This window comes from Oryctolagus cuniculus, chromosome 20, assembly GCF_964237555.1.
Source record: "Oryctolagus cuniculus chromosome 20, mOryCun1.1, whole genome shotgun sequence".
Lineage (NCBI taxonomy): Eukaryota > Metazoa > Chordata > Mammalia > Lagomorpha > Leporidae > Oryctolagus > Oryctolagus cuniculus.
In genome coordinates, this window is record NC_091451.1 from 3,225,511 (window position 1) to 3,247,768 (window position 22,258).

The following is a 22,258-nucleotide window of genomic DNA, read 5'->3' on the forward strand; positions in this document are numbered from 1 at the left end:
TGTATCTCACTTCCCATGTTGGATCATTCTCTCCCATTTTGATTCTATCAGCTAGTATTTGCAGACACTAGTCTTGTTTATGTGATCCCTTTGGTTCTTAGTCCTATCATTATGATCAATTGTGAACAGAAATTGATCACTGGGACTAGTGAGATGGCATTGGTACATGCCACCTCGATGGGATTGAATTCAAATCCCCTGGTATGTTTCTAACTCTACCATTTGAGGTAAGTCAGCTTGAGCATGTCCCGAATTGCATATCTCTTCCCTTTCTTATTACCACTCTTATATTTAACAGTGATCACTTTTCAGTTAAGTTTCAGCACTTAAGAAGAATTGTGTATTGATTACAGTATTCAACCAAAAGTATTAAGTAGAACAAACAAAAAAAATACTAAGAGGGATAACATATTAAGTTGCTCATCAACAGTCAGGGTGAGGGCTGATCAAGTCACCGTTTCTCATAGTGTTCATTTCACTTTAACAGGTTTCCTTTTTGGTGCTCAGTTAGATGTCACCTATCAGGGAGAACAAGTGGTATTTGTCCCTTTGGGACTGGCTTATTTCACTCAGCATAATGTTTTCCAAATTCCTAACAGGGATCACTTTTCAGTTAAAATTTAAACATCTAAGAATAATTGTGTGTTAATTACAGAGTTCAACCAATGGTACTAGAACAAAAAAAAATACTAAAATGGATAAAGTATTACATTGTACAACAACCGTCAGGACAAGAGCTGATCAAGTCACTGTTTCTCATAGTGTCCCTTTCATTTCAACAAGTTTCCCCTTTGGTGCTCAGTTAGTTGTCGCCGATCAGGGAGAACATATGCTATTTGTCCCTTTGGGACTGGCTTAATTCACTCAGCATGATGTTTTCCAAATTCCTCCATCTTGTTGCAAATGACCGGGTTTCATTGTTTTTGACTGCTGTATACTATTCTGTGGAGTACATGCGCAAAACAATCAATGTGATACACCACATTAACAGACTGCAGAAGAAAAACCATATGATTATCTCAATAGATGCCGAGAAAGCATTTGATAAAATACAACACCCGTTCATGATGAAAACTCTAAGCAAACTGGGTTTGGAAGGAACATTCCTCAATACAATCAAAGCAATCTATAAAAAACCCACAGCCAACATCCTATTGAATGGGGAAAAGTTGGAAGCATTTCCAGTGATATCTGGTACCAGACAGGGATGCCCACTCTCACCACTGCTATTCAATATAGTTCTGGAAGTTCTAGCCAGAGCTATTAGGCAAGAAAAAGAAATTAAAGGGATACAAATTGGGAAGGAAGAACTCAAACTCTCCCTCTTTGCAGATGATATGATTCTTTACTTAGGGGACCCAAAGAACTCTACTAAGATACTATTGGAACTCATAGAAGATTTTGGCAAAGTAGCAGGGTATAAAATCAATGCACAAAAATCAACAGCCTTTGTATACACAGGCAATGCCACGGCTGAGAAAGAACTTCTAAGATCAATCCCATTCACAATAGCTACAAAAACAATCAAATACCTTGGAATAAACTTAACCAAGGACGTTAAAGGTCTCTATGATTAAAATTACAAAACCTTAAAGAAAGAAATAGAAGAGGATACCAAGAAATGGAAAAATCTTCCATGCTCATGGATTGGAAGAATCAATATCATCAAAATGTCCATTCTCCCAAAAGCAATTTTTAGATTCAATGCAATACCAATCAAGATACCGAAGACCTTCTTCTCAGATCTGGAAAAAATGATGCTGAAATTTATGTGGAGACACAGGAAACCTCAAATAGCTAAAGGAATCTTGTACAACAGCAACAAAGCTAGAGGCATCACAATACCAGATTTCAGGACATACTACAGGGCAGTTGTAATCAAAACAGCATGGTACTGGTACAGAAACAGATGGATAGAACAATGGAACAGAATAGAAACACCAGAAATCAATCCAAACATCTACAGCCAACTCATATTTGATCAAGGATCCAAAACCAATCCCTGGAGTAAGGACAGTCTATTCAATAAATGGTGCTGGGAAAACTGGATTTCCACGTGCAGAAGCATGAAGCAAGACCCCTACCTTTCACCTTACACAAAAATTCACTCAACATGGATTAAAGAACTAAATCTACGACCTGACACCATTAAATGATTAGAGAGCATTGGAAAAACCCTGCAAGTTATAGGTACCGGTTATGACTTCTTGGGAAACACCCCAGAAGCACAGGCAGTCAAAGCCAAAATTAACATTTGGGATTGCATCAAATTGAGAAGTTTCTGTACTGCAAAAGAAACAGTCACTAAAGTGAAGAGGCAACTGACAGAATGGGAAAAATATTTGCAAACTATGCAACAGATAAAGGGTTGATCACCAGAATCTACAAAGAGATCAAGAAACTCCACAACATCAAAACAAACAACCCACTTAAGAGATGGGCCAAGGACCTCAATAGACATTTTTCAAAAGAGGAAATCCAAATGGCCAACAGGCACATGAAAAAATGTTCAAGGTCACTAGTAATCAGGGAAATGCAAATCAAAACCACAATGAAGTTTCACCTCACCCCGGTTAGAATGGCTCACATTCAGAAATCTACCAACAATAGATGCTGGAGAGGATGTGGGGAAAAAGGGACACTAACCCACTGTTGGTGGGAATGCAAACTGGTTCAGCCACTATGGAAGTCAGTCTGGAGATTCCTCAGAAACCTGAATATAACCCTACCATTCAACCCAGCCATCCCACTCCTTGGAATTTACCCAAAGGAAATGAAATTGGCAAACAAACAAGCTGTCTGCACATTAATGTTTATTGCAGCTCAATTCACAATAGCTAAGACATGGAACCAACCCAAATGCCCATCAACAGTAGACTGCATAAAGAAATGGGACATGTACTCTATAGAATAAGCACTTTTAAATATTGCGATATTGTTCATGATTGTACAGAATCTGATACACTTTGCAAAAGATGCTGGATTTTCTTATAATCCATCCCAGTCACTTTATATATGAAATGATCTGCTTTGATAAATACTCTCTGAGAAGGTTTTACTTACATAGCATGTAGCTTCCTGAATCCCTCCACTTTTCTTCTTTCTTACTGCAAGTCCCAGTCAATGCAGAAACATAGCTGTGGAATCATTCTTTTGCTGGGTTCTAGGAAGAACAAGGAGTTAATAAGGAGACAGCTGTACAGCAAAGGCCAAGAATATCCAAGGGAGGTCAGGAAAGTCAACTGGACAAGTGAGATTACCAATATGTATACTGCATGCTCTGTCCTTTAATATATTTTATTTTCTTGCATAAAAAGAGATCAGGGCTATTGCTGTCTTTTGATAACTAAGGAGATACACAGTGCTGAAGAAAAGGGACTTATAAGACACCAGAGCCAACACAGAATCCCAGCAAACACAAATGACAAAAAATTTATGAACTTCCTCCATGTTCCCTGAAATAGCAATGAAATAGAAAAAATAGAAAATTAGAAAATAAAAAAAAAAAACAGAAAACTCATGCAAGACTAAGGAAAATGAACTCTTTTTTCTAGAAGAAAACATTAAATATATCTAAATGGAGGAAGACAGAATTGTTCATATAGAAATCAGAAGGGAGAAAGAACACTTAAAGGCTACTGTGGCACTACAGAAGAAATGAAAAGTGTTATTTCAACTAGCACAGTGACAGTGAGAATAAAAAGATGGGGGAAATAAGACCAACAGAGTAAAGATGCACCAGTTGTGACAGCTGACAGAATTTGAGTGTAAAGAAAAGGTATGTAATTAACAGAAACACTGAATGGAGAATTTTCTGAAAAATTTGGAAAACAATTCCTGTATAAAAACAATGAGAAGATTATTAAAGCTATAAATATCCCCACCTTCAGAAATCTGGAAATTATATAGATGCTTGCAATAACCTGGGAAGTGTTTACTCAAAAAGTGGCTGAATTTCAGTAAAAGAAGTGAGATTTGTGACATGGAATACTTTTCCATTTAGGTGTTCCACTCCCTCCTCCAATGTAGAAACCCCATCTTTATTTGACCTAATGCACAGCTAACTTTATACTAAAGGTTTTTTCCTCAGGAGAACTATTTAAAAACAAGAAGTAGCAATAGCTTAACTCTGAGTCTACCTGAGGTGATGATAACCATTGTGGAAAATATGCAATAGACACAAAATTTAAAAAGAAAAGCTGGAGAATGTGATGTAAAGGAAAGAGACAGTCAACAGAAACTATCCCTGAGGATGTCAAGTTGCTAAAGTTATTAGACAAATCAGTTATTTTAAATATATACAAAGAACTAGTGAAATCCATGTCTTAATAAAGTATTATGTTAATGTTTCCATGTTATCCATAATAGCAATGAAAAGATGCAAACTAAAGGACAATTGGAATTACGCAATCTAAATAACAGAATACAAGGGAAAAGACCAATGAGCAAACCTGTGGAACATCATCAAGCATACCAAAATCCAAATGGGTGTTCCATAAGAAGAAAGGAGAGAAAGAAGTAGAAAGAATGTTTAAAAGAGTAATGGCTACAAATCTCCCAAATTTGATGAAAAGCATAAATCTCAACACCCAAGAAACAAAACAGCCTCCAAGTGAGATAAATTCAAAGAGATCCACATTTAGACAAATTATAATCATGCTGCTAAAATATAATGAGAAAAGTAGAATCTTGAAAGCACAAGGACAATACTGATCCTAATAAAATTATGAGCTGGTATTTCATCCCAAACTAAGGAGGCCAGAAATAAACTGATGGTATATTCATAACAATGAAAGGAAAGGCTGGCAACCAAGAATTCTACATTCAGCAAGATTATCCCATAAAAAGGTAGAAATTGACATTCTGTTTTATATTTTATTTAAGTCAAACTAATTTCATGTATTTCATATATACAGGTTAGGAACATAGTGACACTTTCCACCCTGTCCTCCCTCTTGCCCACACTCCCACACTTTCTTGCTTCTCCTAATCCTTCTCTCAATTTTTACAATGATTTAGTTTACTTTATATTCATAAGATTAACCTTATGCTAAGAGTTCAACAAATAGTAAGGAGGAAAAAAAGCACTGCTTCTCAATAGTAGAGACAAATGCTTTAGTCAATCATTCTTATCTTTAAAAAAATTGAGAGTTTGTGTTTAATAAAGTAGCTAAAGCACAAGTGAACAATACTGCATAGACAAATAGTATCAATGTATTTTTCCACTATAACACCTTTTTCCAGTTGCATAAAAGATAACAAATCTGGGGCTGGTGCTGTGGCATAGCAGGTAAAACCACCACCTATAGTGTCAGCATCTTATATGGGCACTAGTTTGAGTCCTGGCTGCTCCTCTTCTGATCCAGCTTTCTGCTATGGCTTGGGAAAGCAGTAGAAGATGGCCCAAGTCCTTGGGTCCCTGCATCCACATGGTAGACTAGGAAGAATCTCCTGGCTCCTGGCTTCAGATCAGCTCAGCTCCAGCTGTTGCAGCCATCTGGGGAGTGAACCTACAGGTGGAAGACCTCCCTCTCTCTGCTTTTGCCTCTTTGTAACTTCCTTTCAAATAAACAAATTTTTTAAAAATAAAAAATCTGGTATACTTGAAGAATGAGCACCAATTTTAGCAAACCCTTCAAAAAGTAGCTGAGGAACACTTTTCACTAAACATGAGGCTGACATAATCTTCATATCAACATCATACAAATATATCATGAAAATAAAACAATATTCCTTATATTTATAAATAAAAATCCTCCACAAAGATTCTAGCAAACAGAATTAAGTAACTTAAAAAAAGAATTATATACTATATATAAAATTGTACATATATATATATGTATATATATCTCCAAGTAGAATATCTTGGATTTAAGTATTATTCAACATAAGAAAATCAGCAAATATAATATATAAAAACAAAAAATATATAAAAAAGAACAAAAGAAAACCATGATCACTTCAAAAGTCATAGAATATTGTTAGAGAAAATCCCGTAGCATTGCATGGTAAGAGCACTCAAACTAGAAAGAGCATCTTCCTCAATAAAATACACAATAGTAAAAGTGTCTAAATTTAAAAGGATTACTCTATTTAATTACATTTGCTTAAATATGTTTGTTTTCTTTACTGGATTGTGAGTTTCTTAAAAACAAATGAAGATCTTTCCACTTTATATCCCCTATATATAGTTGAGGCTAAAATCTAACAGTTAAATGGATATGACAGAATACACAGTCACAAACCAATGACTAAAAGCATCTGGTAACTAAAACATGGCATTTTGCCTTACAATGTATGTAAGTGCTTTTGGCATAAAGTTTGGATAAATTCTTAGTATAATCTCTTCCATTTCTGATATGTTGTCACATGGGGGAATATACGCAATAATAAACTTATAAAGATTAATTGCCAAAAATTCCTTGTCAGTTCACTCATCCCAATGTTAAAAGTACTGGGAAATAGCACTTTTTGTTGAATTATTTACTTAGTATAAGGGTAATCTTATGAATATAAGGTTAATTAAAAATAGATTTTGTAAAAACTAAGAATGTGAATAAGAGAGCCTGAAGGAAGAAGGATGGGAGTGTGAGAAGGAGGGAGGGTAGGGTGGTAAGAATTAGTGTTTCCTAAATATATATTCATGAAATACATTATCTTTATGCCTTAAATAAAAGATTTCTAGCTTAAAAAAAAGAACAACAGTAAAAAGTAATCTTTGGTATATATAATAGACATCGTTGAGATGCTAATGAATCACCACATATAAATCAAATAAGAAATGTCATAGAGAATTGGTGTTTATATTTGTTGGTATTTATTTTTTAATCATGGCAAGTCTTCAAAGATGAATTTGTTACAATTTACAGTTGCTCATTTTAGCAGCAGTAATTCACTCCTAGTAGTCTTAAGTTTTAATCAATATATATTTTATTCATGGTGATATTTAATTATAATGGAACTTCAATAACCCATTTTGTATATGTGTTTAAGTAATGACTTAAATATAGTGAACTCTGGAGAACTCTGCTATCTAACATTGAAAATATATCTCTTTGACTTGCCGACAACTTGGTTTATAGAAACTAACCTGTGGGATGGGCACTGTGGCATAGCGGGTAAAGCTGCTGCCTGCAGTGTCGACATCCCATATGGGCTCCAGCTTGAGTCTATGCTACTCCATTTCATTTCCAGCTCTCTGCTATGGCCTGGAAAAGCAGTAGAAGATGGTCCAAGTGTTTGGGCCCCTACATCCATGTGGGAGACCTGGAAGAAGCTCCTGGCTTTGGATCAGCCCAGTTCTGGCCATTGTGGGTATTTAGGGAGTAAACCAGTGGATGGAAGACCTTTTTCTCTGTCTCTCCATTTTTCTGTAACTCTACCTCTTAAATAAATAAATACATTCTTTTATAAAGAATGTTGGAAACTGTATATTATACCCACAGGAATGAAACTGGATCTTGTCTCTTACTATGTACAAGAAAAACCTGATGAATGCTAAAAACCTAAATGTAAGAAAACAAACTGAACTCCTAGAAGAAAAATTATTTTTTTACGTGCCATACACAGAAGAATATGAAGCCAAAAGAAACCTAGACAAATGGGATTTTATCCAGCTAAAGATCTTCTGTACATCAATGAAAAAATAAAGCAAAAGAGGAATCTACATAATGGCAGGAAATATTTACAAACCTTTCACCTGAGATTGGCCTAATAATCAGAATACGTAAGTAATTCAATAGCAAAATTACAATTCATTCTAGTATAAATTGAAGAGTCGACATACTCAGAAATTATTCCAAGGAAGATAAATGACCAGATACTTGCAAAAATATTCAATTTCACTAAGAATTAGGGAAATGAAAGTCAAAATTATAATGATACCACCTTGCTCCAATTATATTGGCAATTACCAGTAAGACAAAAGATAACAAATGCTCAAATAATGTGGAAGAAATGAAACACTTGCACATTTCAGTGGAAACATAAATTGTAAAACTGTTGTGGCAAAGAGAATATCAGTTCCTCAAGAAGGAAAAGTGAAACTATAGAAAATAGTGCCACTCCTGTATATATAGCTTCAGGAAATTAAATCAGTATAACATCTTAATATCCAAGAAATGAAAACAATCTGTATATCAAATGATAAATGGAAATGAAAATGTGATATACATGCATAATGGAAAACTATTCGATTAAATGGAGTATTTTTAAGGAAACAAATTTCCTAAGTACCACTTTAGGAATATAGTTATTCTTTCCACCATATCACTCCCCCACCCATACTCCTACCCCCCTCCTCCTCACTCTGCCCTTGCTAGCCCCATTCTCCATTAAGATTCATTTTCAATTAATTTTTTTATACATCATACCAACTCTATACCATTTGAAGATTTCAACAATTTGCACACACACACACATAAAAACTGTTTGAGAACTAGTTTTAAAGTTAATTCTCATAATACAACACATTGAGGACAGAGGTCCTGCATGGGGAGTTAGTACACAGTGACTCATGTTGTCAATTTAACAATTACCACTCATATACAATGTTAGTGACCTCAGGAGCTCTTCAAATGAACTTCCTAGGCTATGAAAGCCTGTTGATTCACAAATGACACCAATATTTGGACAAGGCCATAAGCAAAATGAAAGTTCTCCTGCCCTTTAGAGAGAAATACATCCTCTTTGATGGCCATATCTTTCCACTGAGGTGTCACTCACAGAGATCCTTCATGTAGAACATTATTTTGCTTCAATATTTTCACTTTCGTTGCCTGAAAGGCTCTCACGGGCTTTTCAGCCAGACCAAGAAGGCTTAAGGGCTGATTCTGAGGTCAGAGTGTTACTAAAAGTGATTGTCATTCTATTTGTCTGCTAGGTGGACTACTTCCATGTTGGACATTCTCTCCTTTTTAACTCTATTATCATTACCATATATATTCTATATACATTATACTATAGATAATATAAATATGTATTCTATATGTATATTACTATATATATTCTATATATATGATCACTTTAAGACTTAACCCTGTCTATATGTTAAATTTATCTCTTGGCTGGTGCCACAGCTCACTAGGCTAATCCTCCACCTGTGGCACTGGCACCCCGGGTTCTAGTCCCAGTTGGGGCGCCAGATTCTGTCCCAGTTTCTCCTATTCCAGTGCAGCTCTCTCCTGTGGCCCAGGAGTGCAGTGGAGGATGGCCCAAGTGCTTGGGCCCTACACCCACATGGGAGACCAGGAGGAAGCACCTGGATCCTGGCTTCAGATTGGCACAGTGCACCAGCCACAGCATGCCAGCCATAGCATCCATTTGGGGGGTGAACCAATGGAAAAGGAGACCTTTCTCTCTGTCTTTCACACTGTCTAATTCTGCTTGTCAAAAAAATTTACCTCTTAATATGGTCACTTTAATAATTAAGATGGGTCTTCTTTTTTTGTTAGTAGGGCCAATGGTGTGTCCATTTTATTTATTAGATCAAAAAACAAGCTCTTCATTTTGCTGATCTTTTGTATTGTTTATCGTATTCAAATTCGTTGAATTGTTCTATAATTTTTTTTTTACAGGCACAGTGGACAGTGAGAGAGAGAGACAAAGAGAAAGGTCTTCCTTTGCCGTTGGTTCACCCTCCAATGGCCGCTGCCGCTGGCGTGCTGTGGCTGGTGCACCAAGCTGATCCGAAGGCAGGAGCCAATTGCTTCTCCTGGTCTCCCATGGGGTACAGGGCCCAAGCACTTGGGCCATCCTCCACTGCACTCCCGGGCCACAGCAGAGAGCTGGACTGGAAGATGGGCAACCGGGACAGAATCCGGCACCCCGACCGGGACTAGAACCTGATGTTCCGGCGCCGCAAGGTGGAGCTGCAGCGCCGGCCGTCCCCCATTACTATTGTATTGGAGTCTATGTCTTCCTCACGACCCCTTAACATTTCTTTTATTTATTTATTTTTTTTGACAGGCAGAGTGGACAGTGAGAGAGAGAGACAGAGAGAAAGGTCTTCCTTTGCCGTTGGTTCATCCTCCAATGGCCACCGCGGCTGGCGCGCTGCAGCCGGCGCACCGCGCTGATCCGATGGCAGGAGCCAGGAGCCAGGTGCTTTTCCTGGTCTCCCATGGGGTGCAGGGCCCAAGCACCTGGGCCATCCTCCACTGCACTCCCTGGCCACAGCAGAGGGCTGGCCTGGAAGAGGGGCAACCGGGACAGAATCCGGCACCCCAACCGGGACTAGAACCCGGTGTGCCGGCACCGCTAGGCAGAGGATTAGCCTAGTGAGCCGCGGCGCCGGCCCTAACATTTCTTTTAAAGAGTCAGGTGCCCTGTAAAGAGGTGCATATACCTTTGTAACAGTTACATCTTCCTTTTAATTTTCCCTTAAACATTACATAGTGCCCTTCTTTGTCTCTTTTTACAGTTTTTTGGTTAACATCTATTTTGTCTCATATTAGGATGCCTATACCAGCTGTTCTTTTTTTTTTTTTTTTTGGTTTCCTTTAACATGGAATATCTTTTTCCATTCTTTCACTTTCAGTCTGCATGTATATTTTTTGAGATGTGTTTCCTGTAGGCAGAAAATATATGGAGTCTTAAGATTTGAAATGTATCTCCCCATTCTTTCCTACTGTAGGGTTTCTGATGAGAAGTCTGCTGTGAGTCTAATGGGAGATCCTCTGAAAGAAATCTGGCATTTATCTTGTGCACATTTTAGAATCTTTTCCTTATGTTTTACTGTGGTGAGTTTCATTATAATGTGTCATGGTGAAGAACTTTCCAGGTAATATGTATTAGGAGTTCTATGTGCTTCTTATACTTGGATGTTCCTTTCTTTCTCCAAATTAGGGACATTTTCTGTTATTATTCACTAAACAGACATTGTATTCCTTTCTCTTTTTCCATGCTTTCAGAAACTCCTAGAACCCATATGTTGGGTCATTTGATAGTATCCTGTAGATTCCCAACAATGTTTTTTTTTTTAGTTTTCTAATATCCTCTTCTTAATAACTGAAATACAGTTTGTAAAAATTAACCTGGATATTTATTTTAAATACAGTTTCAAGATTTTAGAGTGTTTCATTTTATATGTTCAAGTATAATTTTGGTTACAGTAATTCCTACTTTTGAACAAAAATATCCTTTGAAATTTCTGTCTCCCATAAATTGATATAATGCAAAAAGTGGGTTGTGAACGATGATCTCATTTCTTTGCTGCAGACATTGTTAAGTTCATAGAACCTGAGCAACTCAAATGGTGAAACCCTCCTAGTTCAGGAAGAGGTGGCACTCATTGTTTCTTGAAGATGTCTCCCAGACTTGCTTCCATTGCAGAAGAGAAGATTCCTTTTTTTTTTTTTTGCTACATTTTCTGATTTCAGATGGGATTGTAGCTTTTGCTTTACAAATACATTGCTCCTGGCAAGAGCCAGTAGTGGGAGGATTGGAGAATGGTAAGATCCCTTTCCATGCCATTTTAGTAAAGTAGAAATAAACAGGAAGACAGATGTCAGTTAAGGATTTTGACTGAAAATGTTTTATTTTCCAAATGTAACAATATTATTTGTTTATTTTTAGTAAAGAACAAACAGATGACACAAGCAAATACAGTGCCTGAAATTTTCTAGATCTCAGTGGTGGGTTCAGAGCATTCATTTGTTGTGCTTATACCTCAACATATCAACTTATAGTTTTTCTGTCAGTTATTAAATAAGAATGCAAATTCACTCAATACAAATAGAGATAGCTAGATGTTTGGTCTTTACAAAATAGAAATAAATACAAGAAAATTAAGCATTACATGCTAGAAGTACATATATATTATTCGTGAATGATCCAGACACTTGAAAGACCCATACTGATTATATAACCACATATGTGAATTACCACTTTGGAAATTGGAGTGAAAAACACAGTTATATTTTTATGCTAATAATTCACATACAAATACATAACCCTCTCTCTCAAGTGCTCACCATAACTTACTACAAAAGAAGGAGCCCTGAGGCCATAGAAGTTCAAATATATAAAACATACTGAAATAGCAAATATTTGATCTAAGCTCAAGTAAATCAATTAATGAACTGCAATGATATTCATACTATTTGCCTCAATGAAAACATAAACAGGTTAATAGCTGCAAAAATCCTGAAAAATATGAAGTTTATTGTGTATGAACAATGAATTTCATTTAAAAAAGGCTTCAACATCTTTATTTCATTCTGGCTCTATTTTTTTTTTGACAGGCAGAGTGGACAGTGAGAGAGAGAGACAGAGAGAAAGGTCTTCCTTTGCCGTTGGTTCATCCTCCAATGGCCGCCACGGCTGGCGCGCTGCAGCCGGCGCACCGCGCTGATCCGATGGCAGGAGCCAGGAGCCAGGTGCTTTTCCTGGTCTCCCATGGGGTGCAGGGCCCAAGCACCTGGGCCATCCTCCACTGCACTCCCTGGCCACAGCAGAGGGCTGGCCTGGAAGAGGGGCAACCGGGACAGAATCCGGCACCCCAACCGGGACTAGAACCCGGTGTGCCGGCGCCGCTAGGTGGAGGATTAGCCTAGTGAGCCGCGGCACCGGCTGGCTCTCATATTTTTAAGAATTGTAATTCACTATACACAAATTGCAAATTTGTCTAGAACAAACACATGGCAGCATCTGGAGACATCTGTAATTTGTACAATGAAGTTCTGCAAAAGATAATGGATTTAAATTATTAAAAAAAATCTAAATGAAGGGCCTAGTGGTGCAGTAGGTAAAGTCACCAATTGTGATGCCAGGATCCCGTTTGAGTTCCAGTTTGTGTACTGGCTGCTCACATCTGCTCCAACTTCCTGCTAGTGGCCTAAGAAAGGAGAAAAAAGTTGCCCAGGGGTTGAGCCTCTGCCACACATGTACCAGATCCTGAGGAAGTTTATGGCTCTTATCTTTAGCCTGGCCAATCCCTGGTCATTGAGGACATTAGAGAAGTAAAGCAGCCGGTGGAAGCTTTCTTTCTCTGTGTGTCTCTCCCCCTCTCTCTGTAACTTTCAAATAAATAAATAAATAGACCCTAATAAAAATTATACAATGAGCAAAAATTATTTTTAAATCAATTTGATAATGCTTTACTGAAAGCAATACTGGGTTTGGAAATATGAGGTTAATGTTATTCTCATACAGTATTGGTAAATGAAATGAATACATTTTTCAGAGGGTAATTTAGTAAGATATATTCAATTTGAAGCAAAGCATCCTTTCTATCTTGTAAGAACTTCACTGGAATTAGATCCTACACAAAACACTGGATATTGTGGAATCAAATGCACACCTATGATAAGAACATTTCTAATGTATTCTATGTATCATATATAAAACACAATGAGGATTGTTCCTAGAAAATAACAGACTAGTTATGAGATTTCTGGGTTTTGTTTCCAATGCATGAATCCTCAAATGATAGACATTTAAATTAATTAATTGAGGGCTTGCTTACAGTGTTACATACTCTGTAAACATTTCTGAATGTTGGCTAAAACCTATTAAAACATATCCAAAGATCTTTAATCTTAACCTAGTGTTGGCAAACTTTTCTATAAAGAGCCAGGTAGAAAGTATTTTAGACTTCATGGACCATAATGTCTCTGCTGTCATCTAAAATATGTGCAAGCTGTACATAAATAGATGTGACTGTATTCCAATAAAACTATTTACAAAACCAGAAATGAGTTGGATTTAGCCCCCAGGAACTATTAATGCACTGAACCATACTTTTCAGAATATTCTGCATAAATGTCATTACTCATTTTAAAGATATTATATTCCAGGGTGTGTCACAGCATGATTTTCAAGAGGGAATAAAAATAAAATAAAACTTTTGAGGCCGATGCTGTGGCATAGCAGGTAAAGCTGCCACCTGCAGTGCCAGCATCTTATATGGGTGCTGGTTTGAGTCCCAACTGCTCCGCTTCTGATCCAGCTTTCTGCTATGGTCTGGGAAAGCAGTAGAAGATGGCCCAAGTCCTTGGGTCCCTGCACCCTTGTGGGAGACCCGGAAGAAGCTCATGGCTCCTGGCTTCAGATCAGTGCAGCTCTGGCCATTGCAGCCAATTGGGGAGTTAACCAGAGGATGGACGTCCTCTCTCTCTGCCTCTCCTACTCTCTGTGTAACTCTTTCAAATAAATAAATAAATAAATGTTAAAATATACAGTTAAATGATAATTAGGTGATTACAAAAAGGTCAAAATGTTAAATTCAGGAAACTTCAGTACAATTATCAGGAAAATGTTAAAGAATGTGTGTCAGTAATTATAGTTGCTAATTTCAAAATACAAGGATGATTTTCAGTCTTTTAAAACTCCAGAGAAAGCAAAGAATGCATCACCTGGAAAAGGTGAATGATTACTTTCGTCTAAGAAAAAGTGTACAGGTTGGTGTCCTGATGCATCGGAATACCCCACTGTGCACAAGGCATGCATCCCACATCAGAGTGCACATTTGGGCCATAGCTCCATTATTTTGGATCCTGATCACTTCTAGTGTGCATGTGAGGGAGAAGATGATACTAAAATTCTTAACTGCATGACACTGCCCATATCGGAGGCCTGACGGATTTCATTGCTCCTGGACTTGGTCTGGTCCAGCACTGGATTGTGCAATCCTTTGTGTAGTGAATGATTAGATGGAAGTTCCCTCTCTCCCTCTCCCTCTCTCTCTTTTTCTCTCTCTCCCTCCCCCTTTATTCCCTTTCTCCCTACATCCTCCTCTGATTTTTAAATAATAAAAAGAAAATGTAAATATGAACACTGTCAGGAAAAATACCCTCTTGATGGTGAGGTCACAATGAAAAGCCCTTCCATGATGGTCATAGGTTGACTATTCTAACATTGGTGATAATATACATGTGATGGTAATATTTTGAAATGCAAAATAAACTAATATTATAACATAATGGTTTGAATACTATAAATTTAAAACTAAATAGCAACTATTGTAGTTATAAGATATAAATAATTTATTATGAGTTAGCTATTATCTTTAGACTGTAATCAACAAACGAGTTTCATAGGATGAATAACTACACCAGATTTAGAAAACTTTGATCAACTGTTTGTGAAAGATGTCATTGTAAATCACACAATTTTCCATAATTTCATTATCACTCATGGAAAAAGCCAATCTCAATGGCCACATATTTACAGTGCTAATATTGGCAAAAACAGTGATACTGATAGTATACACAGGTAGTAGTAATTAGGACACAATGAAGGTAAAAAATAAGTCAAATTCTCATAAATAATATATAATGTGATTATTCTCAATAGAATTGAGTAATTTTGTTAGAACCCATAATAGAATGAGTCTGGGCTGCTCCACTTCTGATCCTGTTCCCTTATCATGAGATCCCAGTGGAAAGAATGGGTCATCAAAGAAGGAGGTACCTTTCTCTGAAGGGAGGAGAGAACTTCCACTTTGACCATGGCCTTGTCTAAATATGATCAGAGTCGGTGAACTCAGGGGGTGTCCATAGCCTTGGCAGCTCATGACAAGAGCCTAGGTTTGCTTTACAATGCAAAATAAAGGGAGAATGAATGGAAATAAAGCAAAAATTTTCAAAATTACCAGATAAACATTGATGAAAAGATATTGTATCTAACCTTGGAATTTTTTTTAACTTTTATTTAATAAATATAAATTTAAAAAGTAAAACTTTTGGACTATAGTGAATTTTCCCCCCATAACCTCCCTCCCACCCACATCCATCCCATTTCCCACTCCCTCTCCCATCCCATTCACATCAAGATTCATTTTCAATTATCTTGATATACAAGAGATCTGCTGAGTCTTTATTAAGTAAAGATTTCAACAGTTTGCACCCACACAAGCACACAAAGTATAGTGTATTGTTTGAGGAGCAGTTTTACCATTAATTTGCATAATACAACACATTAAGGACAGAGGTCCTACACGGGGAGCAGGTGCACAGTGACTCCTGTTGTTGATTTAGCAATTGACATTCTTATTTATGACATCAGTAATCACCTAGGCTATTGTCATGAGCTGCCAAAGCTATGGAAACCTCTTGAGTTCACCAACTCTGATCTTATTTAGACAAGGCCATAGTCAAAGTGGAAGTTCTTTCCTCCCTTCACAGAAAGGTACCTCTCTGCTTTGATGGCCATACCTTCTGCTGGGATCTCACTCACAAAGATCTTTCATTTAAGTCATATATATTTTTTACCACAATGTCTTAGCTTTCCATGCCTGAAATACTCTCATGGACTTTTTACCCAGATAGAAATGCCTTAAGGGCTGATTCTGAGGCCAGATTGCTATTTAGGACATTTGCCATTCTAAGAGTCTGCTGTGTATCTCACTTCCAATGTTGGGCCATTCTCTCTTTTTAATTCTATAGTTAGTATTAGCAGACACTAGTCTTGCTTATGTGATCCCTTTGACTCTTAACCCTATCATTATGATCAATTATGAACTGAAACTGATCACTTTGACTAGTGAGATGGCATTGGTACATGCCACCTTGATGGGATTGAATTGGAATCCCCTGGCACATTTTTAACTCTGCCATTAGGGGTAAGTCCATTTGAGCATGTCCCAAACTGTACATCTCCTCCCTCACTTATTCCCACTCTTAGATTTAACAGGGATCACTTTTCAGTTAAATTTAAACACCTAAGAATAATTGTGTGTTAATTGAAGAGCTCAACCAATGGTATTGTTTAGAACAAAAAAGTACTAAAAGGAATAAAGTAGTAAGCTTTTCTTCGACAGTCAGGACAAGGGCTGATCAAGTCATTGTTTTCATGGTTTCTATTTCACTTCAACAGGTTTCCTTTTAGGTGCTCAGTTAGTTGTCACCAATCAGAGAGAAAATATGATATTTGTCCCTTTGGGACTGGCTTATTTCACTCAGCATGATGTTTTCCACATTCCTCCATTTTGTTGAAAATGAAAGGATTTCATTTTTTTTACTGCTGTATAGTATTCTATAGAGTACATGTCCCATAATTTATTTATCCAATGGTCTGTTGATGGGCATTTAGGCTGATTCCATGTCTTAGCTACTATAAATTAGCTGCAATAAACATTGAGGTGCAGACAGCTCTTTTATTTGCCAATTTAATTTCCTTTGTGTAAATTCCAAGTAGTGGGATGGCTGGGTTGTATGATAGTCCTCTGGAATTCCAGGAAAGCTAAAAAATATCCTCTGGGAACTGAGAAAGATTAGGTCAAGATGACCTGAGAATTTGTGGCATAAAATAGTTGCAAAGAGAATTTAAATAATTTCCATCATGTTATGTCATAAGAAAAAGCCAAGCAAGTAGGATACTGATGATATAAAATGTGAATTATATCCTGATGATTGTAATTAGCCTATAGGATAAATAATATAGTATCAGTAGACATAAAGGTGTTTGGTGAACAATATTTCAGTAAATATTTTTACCCTGAGAAAAGTTTTACAATCAAGGAATGTAAATAAAGGAATATTTTTGGTGCCACCTTAATTCCTTATTCATTCTCTCATTGTTCAAATTTTGGCTTATTTCCATTGTTTCCATTAGAAGTAACAAGCAAATATCCTTGTGCATAAATCTCTCTTCACAATCTTGGTAATTTTAATTTCCTTCTTTTTCTAAAATTTATTTATGCTATACAAGTTCTGCGTATTTCATTTATACTGATTTAGAAATACTGTGATACTTCTCACCCTACCCTCCATTTTGCCCATGCTCCAAACCTTCTTCCTCCTCCCTCTCCCATGATCACTATTAATTTTTATAAAGATCTTTCAGTTTAATTAATGTTTGTAAAGTTAGCCCTAAATTAAGTAAAAGAGTTCAATAAGTAGTGTAAAGAAAATGGACAAGCATAAAGAATTTCCATCAAATTGATGAAACCACAATGAAAAAGTTAACCAGGATGAGCTACACTTTTCTGTACTAGGATCAGCATACACTACATCATGATGAATACATGTCATAGAAATACATGAAGAAGATTAAAAGTAATGTGCCTATTAGGATATGACCCGTATTCTGATTACTGGAAGTGACAGCAATAATGTAAAAGCAATACTAGCGTAACAAGCATATGCAACAGAATTGGGTCAACCAACATGTATTAAATTTGCATTAATCTTGAGAAATAAAAGAAGAAATCAACAATGATAAGTAAAGAAAATATGCCATTTATCAAAAACCCACCCTTAAATGAATGATACTGGCATTTATAGTTACATTTTGAAAATTATCAGTAATCAAAGATTTTTTTAACATTCACAAAAAACACCAAAGTTAAAAGTATATTACCTATAGGCCGGCGCCACGGCTCACTAGGCTAATCCTCCGCCTTGCGGCGCCGGCACACCGGGTTCTAGTCCCGGTCGGGGCGCCGGATTCTGTCCCGGTTGCCCCTCTTCCAGGCCAGCCCTCTGCTGTGGCCAGGGAGTGCAGTGGAGGATGGCCCAGGTGCTTGGGCCCTGCACCCCATGGGAGACCAGGAAAAGCACCTGGCTCCTGGCTCCTGCCATCAGATCAGCGCGGTGCGCCGGCCGCAGCGCGCCGGCCGCGGCGGCCATTGGAGGGTGAACCAACGGCAAAGGAAGACCTTTCTCTCTGTCTCTCTCTCTCACTGTCCACTCTGACTGTCAAAAAATAAAAAAAAAAAGTATATTACCTATATGGAAGAATGAGAATATGAGCCAAAAATGCTTCTGATGAAATATACATAAAGTGACTAAAAATTAACAAAATTTTGAGTATGTTTATGATCTTCCAATATAAAATCCAAGCAACATATGGATAGGTTTAGTTCTTGGATGGGCTTTCATTAGACTACTAATCATTTACACAGGTGATAAGAATACACTCAGAGAAAACTAGATATACAAAGGGGTGCATTGTTTAGAATAAAAATTGTATTTCAATATCTTGAGTAGGATTCAATTAATTGATAGAAACAATAATAATGTGATTAGACATTTAAGAGATTTTTGTGAAAATTAGCCCATGCTTACAAAAATATATATATTTTATTTATATATTTGTACATAGAGCAAAACTTTAAATATATATATATAAAATTTATTATCTAAAAAGTACAGTTTAGATTTCCATAATAATCTAGCTACTGGTCATTACAAGAATGGGGAGTAAGCCACCAGATGTAGCTCATAGTTTCTGTCTCTGCCTCTCCACCAACCTCTAAAATTAGATAAACATATACAATCTTGAGATCAAAACCACATGAAGATCCTATCACTTACCCACATAATTGTCATGAAATGTGCCAAGATCTACACACACAGTGGAAAATTTGAAAATCAAAAAACTGAATAATCAAACAACAATTTAGAGTTCTATAATTATTTTTTCATGTATATGTATATATTACCTTGAGAAGAGAGAATGATTATGATTGGTAAGATACTCTGAGACACTGTATAACTGAAAGTTTCCAGGACAACTTATAGAATGTTGGGTGTGATGGTGATCTCACAATAAAAATTTAAATCATTATGACCACAGGTTCACAGGGCTGGAATTAGCCTAGACTAGAATATTTGTGAAAAAGAGCAAGTTCAACGAAATTAAGGATCAGAAATATTTACCTAAATTTCCAAAGTAAATGGTTGATTTCAAGTTCCAAGAATGTATGTCAGGCTAAAAATGAACACCCTGGCTAATGAGACTGAAGGAACAACCCTAGAATGTTATCAGTTACTGTGAACATACAATTCGTTTGGACAACTACCAGGAATTGGAGAGTTGATGGCCTAACAATGATAAAGAAAATCACGGTAGCCTTAAGTTTCCTGCACTAGAACTGGCACAAATTAGGTTACTATTTATTCAGTAAACAAATTCAAAAATAATATGAAAAACAGAGAAATGTGACAATTTCATATATGTGGTATACTGACTATTGGGTGTACCCATGGCAAGTTTAGTAGAAGCAGAAATAAGGCCAAAAGGGGATGTAACAGACATAGATAAAAACAGCCCTAAACAATTAAACTACAGAAAATTTGTACTCTCTTAAATCAAGAAATTCTATGCCATTGATTTCAATAATCTTAGAGCCAAAATAACTGTATCTCAACCTAAGGCATGGAAAATTTACAGTGAATGGCCAATTTGGAATCCCAAAACGTAAAGAAACACACAGTTCCCCGGGGATGGCTCTGGGCCAAGAAGTCGCAGTGAGCATGGAAGGGGCAGTGTGTTGGGGGTCCCGGGTGCCAGTCCAGACCACGACCCAGAGTCTGAGGGGATTAAGGCAAGTGCTGGGCCAGCGGAAATATGGCACCCACAGATTCCAAATTCGGAGACGACCTCTGGGAGGCCCGCGTCCGGCCAACTTCTCAGCAGCTTCCACGGCTCTGCTTTACATCTTTCTGGACACCTGGGCGCACACACTCACCATGTCGTGGTTTTCAGTTCCTAGGCGTCCAGCGTCCCCCGGAGATTGAAGGTGGAGAGACACAGAGCCCGACTTGCTTTTGGAGCCTCGTGCCTGCGGAGCCTTCTCCTAGCACCTCGCTCCTGTGCAGAACTGAAAAAGGTGACTGTGACATCAAGATCCTGTGTGATGACGTAGCATGGACAATGACATGCCTGACTAGACAGCTTCCATGGCCATGAGTGCACACAACGTCACAAAGGATGCAGCCAATCAACATCTTGCACGGCAATGGGCCCCTGACTGCAGGTTGTGCTGGGTGGGAGCAGCAGGGGGCGAGGCCTGGGTGCAGGTCGGACTCCACCTCCCCAGGCGGGAGGCCTCTACCCTCTGTCTCTGCACCCGCCGGGTCCCTCCTGTGACCCTGTCCTTCCTGATGGATCCCTGCTGGAACTCTCGGTGCAGTAACTGCTTCAGTGAGTCACAGTCCTGTGCATCAGCCTCAGGGCTTCATTTTCTTCATATTGTGACTCATTTTCCTGTTGGGTGGTTTGTGTTACTTTTTAATATTGATTGGAAGAATGCTGAAAGACATCTCCACATCTATTGAGATAATCATATTTTTTATTTGACAGGCAGAGTTATAGACAGTGAGATAGAGAGACAAAGGTCTTCCTTCCATTGGTTCACTTGCCAAATGGCCACCACGCTGGTGTTGTGCTGATCCAAAACCAGGAGCCAGGTGCTTCATCCTGGTCTCCCATGCGGGTTCAGGGGCCCAAGCACCTGGACCATCCTCCACTGCCCTCCCAGGCCACAGCAGAGAGCTGGACTGGAAGAGGGGCAACCAGGACTAGAAACTGGTGCCCATATCGGATGCTGGTGCCACAGGCAGAGGATTAACCAAGAGAACCATTGTGCCGGCCCCAATCTATGATTTTTCTTCTGCAGTTTGTTATTGTGGTGTATCACATTGATAGATTTGTGAATGTTGAACCATCCCTTCATACCAGGAATAAATCCCACTGGGTCTGCGTAGATGACCTTTATGTTGCATTTTGGATTCTACTGGCTAGAATTTTGTTTAGGATTTTTGTGTCTATGTTCATCAGGGAAATTGGTCTGTAATTCTCTTTCTCTATTGCATCTTTTTCAGGTTTAGGAATTAAGGTGGTGCTAGCTTAGTAGAAAGGACTTGGGAGGATTTCCCTCTCTTTCAATTGTTTTGAATAGCTGGAGAAGTACTGCAGTTAGTTCTTCTTCAAATGTCTGGTAGATTCATCATTGAAGCCATCCAGTCCTGGGCTTTTCTTTGTTGGGAGGGCCTTTAATATTGATTTTTTTTTGTCTGGGTTATGGGTATGATTAGGTTTTCTATGTCTTCATGGCTCAATTTATGTAGGTTTTTTGTGTCCAGGAATCTATCCATTTCCGATAGATTTCCCAGGTTGTTGGCATACAACACTTTGTAGTAATTTCTGATGACTATTTCTGTGGTGTCTGTTGTTACATTTCTTTACATCACTTATTTTATTTTGTTATTTGAATCTTCTCTATACCTTTTTTTTGGTAGTTGGACCAATGGTGTGTCAATTCAATTTTGTTTTCATTTTTTGTGTTTTTTTGTTTGTTTCAAAAAACCAGCTCTAGGTTTTGCTGATGTTTTCTAATTTTTTGCATCCAATTTTGTTGATATATCTCTAATTTTAATTATTTCCTTTATCCTACTAGTTTGGGGTTTTGTCTGTTGTTTTCCTAGACCCTTAAGATGCACTGATAGCTCATTTATTTGTTGTCTTTTAAATTTCTCATTGTAGGCACCTATTGCAATAAACTTTCCTTTAACACTGCTTTTGCTATATCCCA

At 37.6% G+C, this 22,258-nt stretch overlaps 1 long non-coding RNA gene across 1 annotated transcript in view; it reads right to left on the minus strand.

Moving 5' to 3' along the window:
• Positions 1–22,258, minus strand: part of LOC138847183 (uncharacterized) — a 95,170-nt gene that overhangs the window by 41,687 nt on the left and 31,225 nt on the right. The window contains exon 2 of the long non-coding RNA XR_011384829.1: positions 3,064–3,163. This is a non-coding gene — a long non-coding RNA (uncharacterized lncRNA). The remainder of the gene's footprint in view (positions 1–3,063; positions 3,164–22,258) is intronic.